Source organism: Cydia splendana, chromosome 22, assembly GCF_910591565.1.
Source record: "Cydia splendana chromosome 22, ilCydSple1.2, whole genome shotgun sequence".
Taxonomy (NCBI): Eukaryota; Metazoa; Arthropoda; class Insecta; order Lepidoptera; family Tortricidae; genus Cydia; species Cydia splendana.
In genome coordinates, this window is record NC_085981.1 from 5,406,891 (window position 1) to 5,419,361 (window position 12,471).

Consider the following 12,471-nt stretch of genomic DNA (forward strand, 5'->3'; position numbering starts at 1 on the left):
AGGTTACTCTTGGAATGTAAAAACAATTGAACCATTAGCCCCGTCAATCTGTCTACCATCGGTAAGCCTTAATAAAGCATTCCCAAAATAAGCACAGGCCGACAGAATCGCCTTTCACTTGACAACAGACATGTCCAGGACCTAGGCTAGATACAGTCAGATTGACTTACTTGACTTATTGTCCTATGTCCCCTAGGTGGGGCATAGACATGTGCGCCGCGCCGCCGCGCCGCCGCCGCCGATGATTTTTCCACGCCGCCGCCGCCGATAAATTTGACCGGCGTATAATCGGCGTGGGAATTTTTTATACCTATCGTGTCTTATTCCATGTTGCGTAGTGAGTAGATAGTGTCAGAGGTATAATTTAAAGATCCTTATGCTTTTTCGCTCATTATTTGCCAGTGAACCAAATTAGCATCATTTTTGTCGTTGCGGTGTTAGCCGTGATAACGATTTAGCGTTATAAACAAGATCTAGTTTCTGGATCTCAGGTTATTAATTGATATTTTATCGCACAGCTTTTTTGTATAACGCATTTTGTTTTACATCAATAGTCTCTTGATTGACAATTTAATCAGTGAACTAAAGTCAAGAAATTAGCAGGTTCATATCCTAGGACAGAAACATGCTATTTTCTTCATAGAATCACCAGCAAGCTGTCACCACGATTATAATTGCATATTTTATATGATCGTTGTTGACCGCCCCATATCGAGTGCCCGCAAATGGCATATCTATATCGTTAGTTCATCGTTAGTTCACGTTAGTTCAGTATATTAAATCGTTAGGATCCGACTACAACATCGATTTTTTTAAAAAACAAAAGTGGGGAGGTCAACTTCACGCTACCGCCCCAAAATCGATTTTATGGTTTTTATCAATTAGAATCGATAGATAATCGTTAGTTCACGTTAGTTCAGTATATTAAATCGTTAGGATCCGATTCTAAGTATTTTTTTTTTTCAATTTTGTGGGGCGGTCAACTTCACGTGAAGTTGACCGCCCCATATCGAGTGCCCGCAAATGGCATATCTATATCGTTAGTTCATCGTTAGTTCACGTTAGTTCAGTATATCAAATCGTTAGGATCCGACGCATAACTTGTGTACGAATTTTTTTTTAAAGTAGGGGAGCGCCAACACCGTCTTCCGCTCCAAAATTGTATTTATGGTTCCAATCAATTGGAATCGATATGTAGTCGTTAGTTCATCGTTAATTCATGTTAGTTCAGCATGTGAAATCGTTAGGATCCGACTACATTACGTATTTAAAAAAAATAACATAAGTGGGGCGGTCAACTTCACGCTACCGCCCCAAAACCGATTTTATGGATTCTTTCAATTAGAATCGTTAGTTCATCGTTAGTTCACGTTAGTTCAGTATTTTAAATCGTTAGGATCCGACTAAAAGATGTTTTTTTTTTAAAAACGAAAGTGGGGAGGTCAACTTCACGTGAAGTTGACCGCCCCATATCGAGTGCCCGCAAATGGCATATCTATATCGTTAGTTCATCGTTAGTTCACGTTAGTTCAGTATATCAAATCGTTAGGATCCGACGCATAACTTGTGTACGAATTTTTTTTAAAGTAGGGGAGCGCCAACACCGTCTTCCGCTCCAAAACTGTATTTATGGTTCCAATCAATTGGAATCGATATGTAGTCGTTAGTTCATCGTTAGTTCATGTTAGTTCAGCATGTGAAATCGTTAGGATCCGACTACATTACGTATTTAAAAAAAATAACATAAGTGGGGAGGTCAACTTCACGCTACCGCCCCAAAACCGATTTTATGGATTCTTTCAATTAGAATCGTTAGTTCATCGTTAGTTCACGTTAGTTCAGTATTTTAAATCGTTAGGATCCGACTAAAAGATGTTTTTTTTTTAAAAACGAAAGTGGGGAGGTCAACTTCACGTGAAGTTGACCGCCCCATATCGAGTGCCCGCAAATGGCATATCTATATCGTTAGTTCATCGTTAGTTCACGTTAGTTCAGTATATCAAATCGTTAGGATCCGACGCATAACCTGTGTACGAATTTTTTTTTAAGTAGGGGAGCGCCAACACCGTCTTCCGCTCCAAAACTGTATTTATGGTTCCAATCAATTGGAATCGATATGTAGTCGTTAGTTCATCGTTAGTTCACGTTAGTTCAGTATTTTAAATCGTTAGGATCCGACTAAAAGATGTTTTTTTTTTTTAAACGAAAGTGGGGAGGTCAACTTCACGTGAAGTTGACCGCCCCATATCGAGTGCCCGCAAATGGCATATCTATATCGTTAGTTCATCGTTAGTTCACGTTAGTTCAGTATATCAAATCGTTAGGATCCGACGCATAACTTGTGTACGAATTTTTTTTAAAGTAGGGGAGCGCCAACATCGCTTTCCGCTCCAAAACTGTATTTATGGTTCCAATCAATTGGAATCGATATGTAGTCGTTAGTTCATCGTTAGTTCATGTTAGTTCAGCATGTGAAATCGTTAGGATCCGACTACATTACGTATTTAAAAAAAATAACATAAGTGGGGCGGTCAACTTCACGCTACCGCCCCAAAACCGATTTTATGGATTCTTTCAATTAGAATCGTTAGTTCATCGTTAGTTCACGTTAGTTCAGTATTTTAAATCGTTAGGATCCGACTAAAAGATGTTTTTTTTTAAAAAACGAAAGTGGGGAGGTCAACTTCACGTGAAGTTGACCGCCCCATATCGAGTGCCCGCAAATGGCATATCTATATCGTTAGTTCATCGTTAGTTCACGTTAGTTCAGTATATCAAATCGTTAGGATCCGACGCATAACCTGTGTACGAATTTTTTTTTAAGTAGGGGAGCGCCAACACCGTCTTCCGCTCCAAAACTGTATTTATGGTTCCAATCAATTGGAATCGATATGTAGTCGTTAGTTCATCGTTAGTTCACGTTAGTTCAGTATTTTAAATCGTTAGGATCCGACTAAAAGATGTTTTTTTTTTAAAAACGAAAGTGGGGAGGTCAACTTCACGTGAAGTTGACCGCCCCATATCGAGTGCCCGCAAATGGCATATCTATATCGTTAGTTCATCGTTAGTTCACGTTAGTTCAGTATATCAAATCGTTAGGATCCGACGCATAACTTGTGTACGAATTTTTTTTTAAAGTAGGGGAGCGCCAACACCGTCTTCCGCTCCAAAATTGTATTTATGGTTCCAATCAATTGGAATCGATATGTAGTCGTTAGTTCATCGTTAATTCATGTTAGTTCAGCATGTGAAATCGTTAGGATCCGACTACATTACGTATTTAAAAAAAATAACATAAGTGGGGCGGTCAACTTCACGCTACCGCCCCAAAACCGATTTTATGGATTCTTTCAATTAGAATCGTTAGTTCATCGTTAGTTCACGTTAGTTCAGTATTTTAAATCGTTAGGATCCGACTAAAAGATGTTTTTTTTTTAAAAACGAAAGTGGGGAGGTCAACTTCACGTGAAGTTGACCGCCCCATATCGAGTGCCCGCAAATGGCATATCTATATCGTTAGTTCATCGTTAGTTCACGTTAGTTCAGTATATCAAATCGTTAGGATCCGACGCATAACTTGTGTACGAATTTTTTTTAAAGTAGGGGAGCGCTAACACCGTCTTCCGCTCCAAAACTGTATTTATGGTTCCAATCAATTGGAATCGATATGTAGTCGTTAGTTCATCGTTAGTTCATGTTAGTTCAGCATGTGAAATCGTTAGGATCCGACTACATTACGTATTTAAAAAAAATAACATAAGTGGGGAGGTCAACTTCACGCTACCGCCCCAAAACCGATTTTATGGATTCTTTCAATTAGAATCGTTAGTTCATCGTTAGTTCACGTTAGTTCAGTATTTTAAATCGTTAGGATCCGACTAAAAGATGTTTTTTTTTTAAAAACGAAAGTGGGGAGGTCAACTTCACGTGAAGTTGACCGCCCCATATCGAGTGCCCGCAAATGGCATATCTATATCGTTAGTTCATCGTTAGTTCACGTTAGTTCAGTATATCAAATCGTTAGGATCCGACGCATAACCTGTGTACGAATTTTTTTTTAAGTAGGGGAGCGCCAACACCGTCTTCCGCTCCAAAACTGTATTTATGGTTCCAATCAATTGGAATCGATATGTAGTCGTTAGTTCATCGTTAGTTCACGTTAGTTCAGTATTTTAAATCGTTAGGATCCGACTAAAAGATGTTTTTTTTTTTTAAACGAAAGTGGGGAGGTCAACTTCACGTGAAGTTGACCGCCCCATATCGAGTGCCCGCAAATGGCATATCTATATCGTTAGTTCATCGTTAGTTCACGTTAGTTCAGTATATCAAATCGTTAGGATCCGACGCATAACTTGTGTACGAATTTTTTTTAAAGTAGGGGAGCGCCAACATCGCTTTCCGCTCCAAAACTGTATTTATGGTTCCAATCAATTGGAATCGATATGTAGTCGTTAGTTCATCGTTAGTTCATGTTAGTTCAGCATGTGAAATCGTTAGGATCCGACTACATTACGTATTTAAAAAAAATAACATAAGTGGGGCGGTCAACTTCACGCTACCGCCCCAAAACCGATTTTATGGATTCTTTCAATTAGAATCGTTAGTTCATCGTTAGTTCACGTTAGTTCAGTATTTTAAATCGTTAGGATCCGACTAAAAGATGTTTTTTTTTTAAAAACGAAAGTGGGGAGGTCAACTTCACGTGAAGTTGACCGCCCCATATCGAGTGCCCGCAAATGGCATATCTATATCGTTAGTTCATCGTTAGTTCACGTTAGTTCAGTATATCAAATCGTTAGGATCCGACGCATAACCTGTGTACGAATTTTTTTTTAGTAGGGGAGCGCCAACACCGTCTTCCGCTCCAAAACTGTATTTATGGTTCCAATCAATTGGAATCGATATGTAGTCGTTAGTTCATCGTTAGTTCACGTTAGTTCAGTATTTTAAATCGTTAGGATCCGACTAAAAGATGTTTTTTTTTTAAAAACGAAAGTGGGGAGGTCAACTTCACGTGAAGTTGACCGCCCCATATCGAGTGCCCGCAAATGGCATATCTATATCGTTAGTTCATCGTTAGTTCACGTTAGTTCAGTATATCAAATCGTTAGGATCCGACGCATAACTTGTGTACGAATTTTTTTTAAAGTAGGGGAGCGCCAACATCGCTTTCCGCTCCAAAACTGTATTTATGGTTCCAATCAATTGGAATCGATATGTAGTCGTTAGTTCATCGTTAGTTCATGTTAGTTCAGCATGTGAAATCGTTAGGATCCGACTACATTACGTATTTAAAAAAAATAACATAAGTGGGGAGGTCAACTTCACGCTACCGCCCCAAAACCGATTTTATGGATTCTTTCAATTAGAATCGTTAGTTCATCGTTAGTTCACGTTAGTTCAGTATTTTAAATCGTTAGGATCCGACTAAAAGATGTTTTTTTTTTAAAAACGAAAGTGGGGAGGTCAACTTCACGTGAAGTTGACCGCCCCATATCGAGTGCCCGCAAATGGCATATCTATATCGTTAGTTCATCGTTAGTTCACGTTAGTTCAGTATATCAAATCGTTAGGATCCGACGCATAACCTGTGTACGAATTTTTTTTTTAAGTAGGGGAGCGCCAACACCGTCTTCCGCTCCAAAACTGTATTTATGGTTCCAATCAATTGGAATCGATATGTAGTCGTTAGTTCATCGTTAGTTCACGTTAGTTCAGTATTTTAAATCGTTAGGATCCGACTAAAAGATGTTTTTTTTTTAAAAACGAAAGTGGGGAGGTCAACTTCACGTGAAGTTGACCGCCCCATATCGAGTGCCCGCAAATGGCATATCTATATCGTTAGTTCATCGTTAGTTCACGTTAGTTCAGTATATCAAATCGTTAGGATCCGACGCATAACCTGTGTACGAATTTTTTTTTAAGTAGGGGAGCGCCAACACCGTCTTCCGCTCCAAAACTGTATTTATGGTTCCAATCAATTGGAATCGATATGTAGTCGTTAGTTCATCGTTAGTTCACGTTAGTTCAGTATTTTAAATCGTTAGGATCCGACTAAAAGATGTTTTTTTTTTAAAAACGAAAGTGGGGAGGTCAACTTCACGTGAAGTTGACCGCCCCATATCGAGTGCCCGCAAATGGCATATCTATATCGTTAGTTCATCGTTAGTTCACGTTAGTTCAGTATATCAAATCGTTAGGATCCGACGCATAACTTGTGCACGAATTTTTTTTAAAGTAGGGGAGCGCCAACACCGTCTTCCGCTCCAAAACTGTATTTATGGTTCCAATCAATTGGAATCGATATGTAGTCGTTAGTTCATCGTTAGTTCATGTTAGTAGCATGTGAAATCGTTAGGATCCGACTACATTACGTATTAAAAAAAAAACTTAAGTGGCCCCACTTAAGGGTCAACTTCACGCTACCGCCCCATAACCGATTTTATGGTTTCTATCAATTAGATTCGATAGATAATCGTTAGTTCACGTTAGTTCAGTATATCAAACCGTTAGGATCCGACGCGTAACTTGTGTGCGGATTTTTTTTAAAGTGTACGCCAGCGTACCTACAAAAAAAACGGTCACCCATCCAAGTACTGACCCCGCCCGACGTTGCTTAACTTCGGTCAAAAATCGCGTTTGTTGTATGGGAGCCCCACTTAAATCTTTATTTTATTCTGTTTATAGTATTTGTTGTTATAGCGGCAACAGAAATACATCATCTGTGAAAATTTCAGCTGTCTAGCTATCACAGATCACGAGATACAGCCTGGACAGACGGACGGACGGACGGACGGACAACGGAGTCTTAGTAATAGCATGCCCTCCCATCCCGAAGGCGTTATAATTATTTTCAAATGGATATCATAGTGTGTGTATCATAATCGGCCATTACGAAATTTTTATCGTACAGATTAAGATTGATTAAGAGATATTTAAAGCGTCATAAATTAAAAACGTTATAAATGAAATACAAACATTAATAACAACACGAATTCAATGCATTAATTTACGAAATTTGAAACCCCAATTATATTGCAACTGACTACGTTATGAGCAACAGCGCACGACAATTATTTCAAGCTGTCGAAGTAATATTGAATATTGACACTAGATGGAGCCACCACGATTCTAGTATGTTTTACGTCATTCGAAAACGGAACGAGTGTGGGTTTCTTTTCCTGAGTTTTGTTTTTCGTTTTAAGACATGATGTGAAGTTTGATTTAGAATAATTATTAATTACAATCGAGTTTTAAATTACGGAATTTAGGTACATACCTAATCTAAATGAGTAATCTATTTTAAAGTAGGCCTGACGTTAAAATACAAATTAAAGAACTCATAGGGCGATGTCTTTCAAAACACATGAATGCTTTGTTTCTAAACAAAATGCATGTTTTGATTTCGCTTGGTGTCCATGTCCAAGTCAAACGCGCATTTTACTCCTTTATTGACCGAAGCGTTTGCGAAGGTCTCCGTTTTATCTCGGGCCAAAATCGTATGTCCGGACGTTCTCCTCGGTTCAATTCTCAACCGATTCTTATCAAATTTTATGACCAGATTCTAGAAATAAAATAGTTTTTTTTCGATCCGAATATTAGATTTTTTTTTCAAAATGGCGGAAAGAAATAGTCGTATTAATATCATAGGAGTTTTTTTTTCTTTTTGAGATATATTTACAGTGCTTGTCAAAAATGTACTAATTTAGTAACGCTGGTACATAAGCCGTCTAGGAGGTATTTAGATATATCATTGTATGTAGATTTTTACTTGAGATTAAGTAGCCAAATTTCGTCACTTTAAGTAAGTGCTATGATGGCGCAGTTTGCAAACACTTGCTTTGATGCATGGAGGTGCCTAGTTCGATCCCCAGTAAAGTGTAACTTTTTGTAAATTTTAAATTTTGTAATTTTGATTGATCAAGCGAGTGCAATCTTTTATTTAACTTTTCGTTAATTTAGTTTTTCCAAATTATTCTAAAAGGCGTAGCCTTACATTTTTTATTCAGAAGCTATGCTCGCGAGGTCTACAGAGGGTCTACCGCGAACGACGTTGCCACAACTGTTGCCACAGCGCCACTGGTTTATTAATTTCCTTAAATTGTAAACGGCGATCTGCTTTAACCGCGAAAATCGAAGTTTGTAAGACTTCGAGAGTTAGACCAAGCTAAATTGACAGGGATTTTGATGGTACAGACAGACTGTGCAAGTGTTTTTTTTTTAAATTTCATAATTTAATAGAAGTTTGACGTTTAAAATAACACTAATGAAATAGCTTGGTATGACTCATGCAACTATCTCTGTCACTCTAATTACGACTTAATTTGACTAAAAGAGAAAGATGCCCACACTTTGCAATATTCGATCGCGGGGCATGCCTGCCTCTGGCATTCAGGCGAACTTTTTTGTTGACGGACGGACTCCGACAATTACTGCACTCATTACTGCGACGGGGAGTACGGGCCGATTTATTAATTTTAAGCACAAAAGTCTGTTGAAAACGATATATAGATAGGACACCATTTTACAAATTGACCAAGTCAACTCCCACAGTAAGCTCAATAAGGCTTCTATCTATCTATCTTTTTCAATATATAAATATGTTTTTATAAATACTGTACCTATACGTGTGTGTGAACCTAGCATATCAAGTGCTAGCATCTCAAACTTTTATGAGAGTTCTAGTAGCATCCCTAATAGTTCTACAGTTCTAGATGGTTTTTTTAAATAGTTATGCTCATTTTCGCGAAAAAAATGAAATTTTAAAATGAGATGCTAACTTCACGTTTTGACACTCCAGCATCCCAGCCATTACCCACTCCACAGCCTCGAAATAGCATTTAAATGAAAGATACTAACATTTTTAGACGATATATAATGAGTTCTAGTCAAAAGTGTAAAAAAAATTTTTTTCATATATGTATGGGACACGAACATGAAAAATAATTCTAGGTAAATTCTGATTAATGCTAAGTTTGAGCAAAAATCCCAGTTTGGACAACCAGCTTCTCAGCAGTTCTGGATAGCCAGCTCCCACGTGCACTAGAATAACCACAGTTCTATCTTCTAGAAGAAAATTTGACAGAGTTTTGATAGAATATCTCCGAAAATAGTCTTAAAATCGAGTAAATGCTAAGTTCTCAGCGTAGCATCCCAGCCAATGCCGGTCTGATACCCAGCATCTCAGCAGTTCTGGATACGCAGCTCCCTAGTGCACTAGAATAACCACAGTTCTATCTTCTAGAAGGAAATTTGGCAGAGTTTTGGAGGATTATGTTTGAAATAATCTCGAAATCGAGAAATAGCTAAGTTCGGAGCTTAGCATCCCAGCCAATGCGGGCTAGATACCTAGCATCTCAGCAGTTCTGGATAGCAAGCACCTTAGTGAATTAGAATACATGCAGTTCTATCTTCTAGAACGAAATTTGGCAAAGTTTTGAAAGATAGTCTTTCAAAACTCCGAAAAAAGTATCGAAATCGAGGAATTGCTAAGTTTTGAGCTTGGCATCCCAGCCAATGCAGGTCAGACACCCAGCATCTCAGCAGTTCTGGATAGCCAGCTCCAAAGTGAAATAGAATAACCACAGTTCTACCTTCTAGAAGGAAATTTGACAGAGTTTTGATAGACTATGTCCGAAAATAGTCTCGAAATCGAGTAAATGCTAAGTTCTGAGCGTAGCATCCCAGCCAATGCAAGTCTGATACCCAGCATCGCAGCAGTTCTGGATAGTCAGCTCCCTAGAGCACTAGAATAACCACAGTTCTATCTTCTAGAAGGAAATTTGACAGAGTTTGAATAGACTATGTCCGAAAATAGTATCTAAATCGAGAAATAGCTAAGTTCTGAGCGTCGCATCCCAGCCAATGCAGGTCTAATACCCAGCATCTCAGCAGTTCTTTATAGCCAGCTCTCTAGAGCACTAGAATAACCACAGTTCTATCTTCTAGAAGGAAATTTGGTAGAGTTTTGATAGACTATCTCCGAAAATAGTCTCGAAATCGAGTAAATACTAAATTCTGAGCGTAGCATCCCAGCCAATGCAGGTCTGATACCCAGCATCTCAGCAATTCTGGATAGGCAGGTCCCTAGTGCACTAGAATAACCACAGTTCTATCTTCTAGAAGGAAATTTGGCAGAGTTTTGGAGGATTATGTATGAAATAGTCTCGAAATTGAGAAATAGCTAAGTTCGGAGCTTAGCATCCCAGCCAATGCGGGTTAGATACCTGTCATCTCAGCAGTTCAAGCACCCTAGTGCATTAGAATACACGCAGTTCTATCTTCTAGAACGAAATTTGGCAAAGTTTTGAAAGATAGTCTTTCAAAACTCCAAAAAAGTATTTTAATCGAGGAATTGCTAAGTTCTGAGCTTGGCATCCCAGCCAATGCAGGTGAGACACCCAGCATCTCAGCAGTTCTGGATAGCCAGCCCCCTGGAGCACTACAATAACCACAGTTCTATCTTCTAGAAGGAAATTTGACACAGTTTTGATACACTCTGTCCGAAAATAGTATCGAAGTCTCAAAATCGAGAAATAGCTAAGTTCTGAGCTAGCATCCCAGCCAATGCGGGTCAGACACCCAGCATCTCAGCAGATCTGGATAGCCAGCTCCAAAGTGAAATAGAATAACCACAGTTCTACCTTCTAGAAGGAAATTTGACAGAGTTTTGATAGACTATGTCCGAAAATAGTCTCGAAATCGAGTAAATGCTAAGTTCTGAGCGTAGCATCCCAGCCAATGCAAGTCTGATACCCAGCATCTCAGCAGTTCTGGATAGTCAGCTCCCTAGAGCACTAGAATAACCATAGTTCTATCTTCTAGAAGGAAATTTGACAGAGTTTTGATAGACTATCTCCGAAAATAGTATCGAAGTCTCGAAATCGAGAAATAGCTAAGTTCTGAGCTAGCATCCCAGCCAATGCGGGTCAGACACCCAGCATCTCAGCAGTTCTGGATAGCCAGCTCCAAAGTGCACTAGAATAACCACAGTTCTATCTTCTAGAAGGAAATTTGACAGAGTTTTGATAGACTATGTCCGAAAATAGTCTCGAAATCGAGTAAATGCTAAGTTCTGAGCGTAGCATCCCAGCCAATGCAAGTCTGATACCCAGCATCTCAGCAGTTCTGGATAGTCAGCTCCCTAGAGCACTAGAATAACCATAGTTCTATCTTCTAGAAGGAAATTTGACAGAGTTTTGATAGACTATCTCCGAAAATAGTATCGAAGTCTCGAAATCGAGAAATAGCTAAGTTCTGAGCTAGCATCCCAGCCAATGCGGGTCAGACACCCAGCATCTCAGCAGTTCTGGATAGCCAGCTCCAAAGTGCACTAGAATAACCACAGTTCTATCTTCTAGAAGGAAATTTGACAGAGTTTTGATAGACTATCTCCGAAAATAGTCTCGAAATCGAGTAAATGCTAAGTTCGGAGCGAAGCATCCCAGCCAATGCAGGTCTGATACCCAGCATCTCAGCAATTCTGGATAGGCAGCTCCCTAGTGCACCAGAATAACCTCAGTTCTATCTTCTAGAAGGAAATTTGGCAGAGTTTTGGAGGATTATGTTTGAAATAGCCTCGAAATCGAGAAATAGCTAAGTTCGGAGCTTAGCATCCCAGCCAATGCGCGCTAGATACCTAGCATCTCAGCAATTCTGGATAGCAAGCACCCTAGTACATTAGAATACATGCAGTTCTATCTTCTAGAACGAAATTTGGCAAAGTTTTTGAAACATAGTCTTTCAAAACTACAAAGAAGTATCGAAATCGAGGAATTGCTAAGTTCTGAGCTTGGCATCCCAGCCAATGCGGGTCAGACACCCAGCATCTCAGCAGTTCTGGGTAGCCAGCTCCCTAGAGCACTAGAATAACCACAGTTCTATCGTCTAGAAGCAAATTTGACAGAGTTTTGATAGACTATGAGTATAACATGAATAAAGCCTTTGTTATACAAAAGCGAGCCATGAGGACTATAGTGCGTATTCCACAAACTGAGTCCTGCCAGGAATATTTCATAAATCTTAAAATACTAATTGTCCCGTGTCTGTACATCCTTCTGCTCCTCACTGACCTGGTCAAAAGTCTAAAGGAGTACGAGACCAATGAAGAGAGGGAGACAGCTCTACAACAAGCTTCCCAGTGAGTGGAGGAACATCGATAGCCTTGTTATCTTTAAAAATAAATTAAAAACACTGCTGCTGAAAGAATGCTTTTATTTTATAGTGGAGTTTACGACCTACTTTAGTAATTTGTCTACGTAATGTTGGTAGTAATTATTTTAGATAAATACGTCTGATATTGTTCTGCATGTTAGATTTTATAATTCTTAGATTTAAGAAGGACCTAGATTTAAGGAACTTAGTATGTAGTTATATTAAAATACAATTGTCATATTGTTCATGAATAAATAAATATTAATAAATAAAAAAAATTGCCCTGTACGCTTGCCTCTTGCTCACACTATGTTGGTG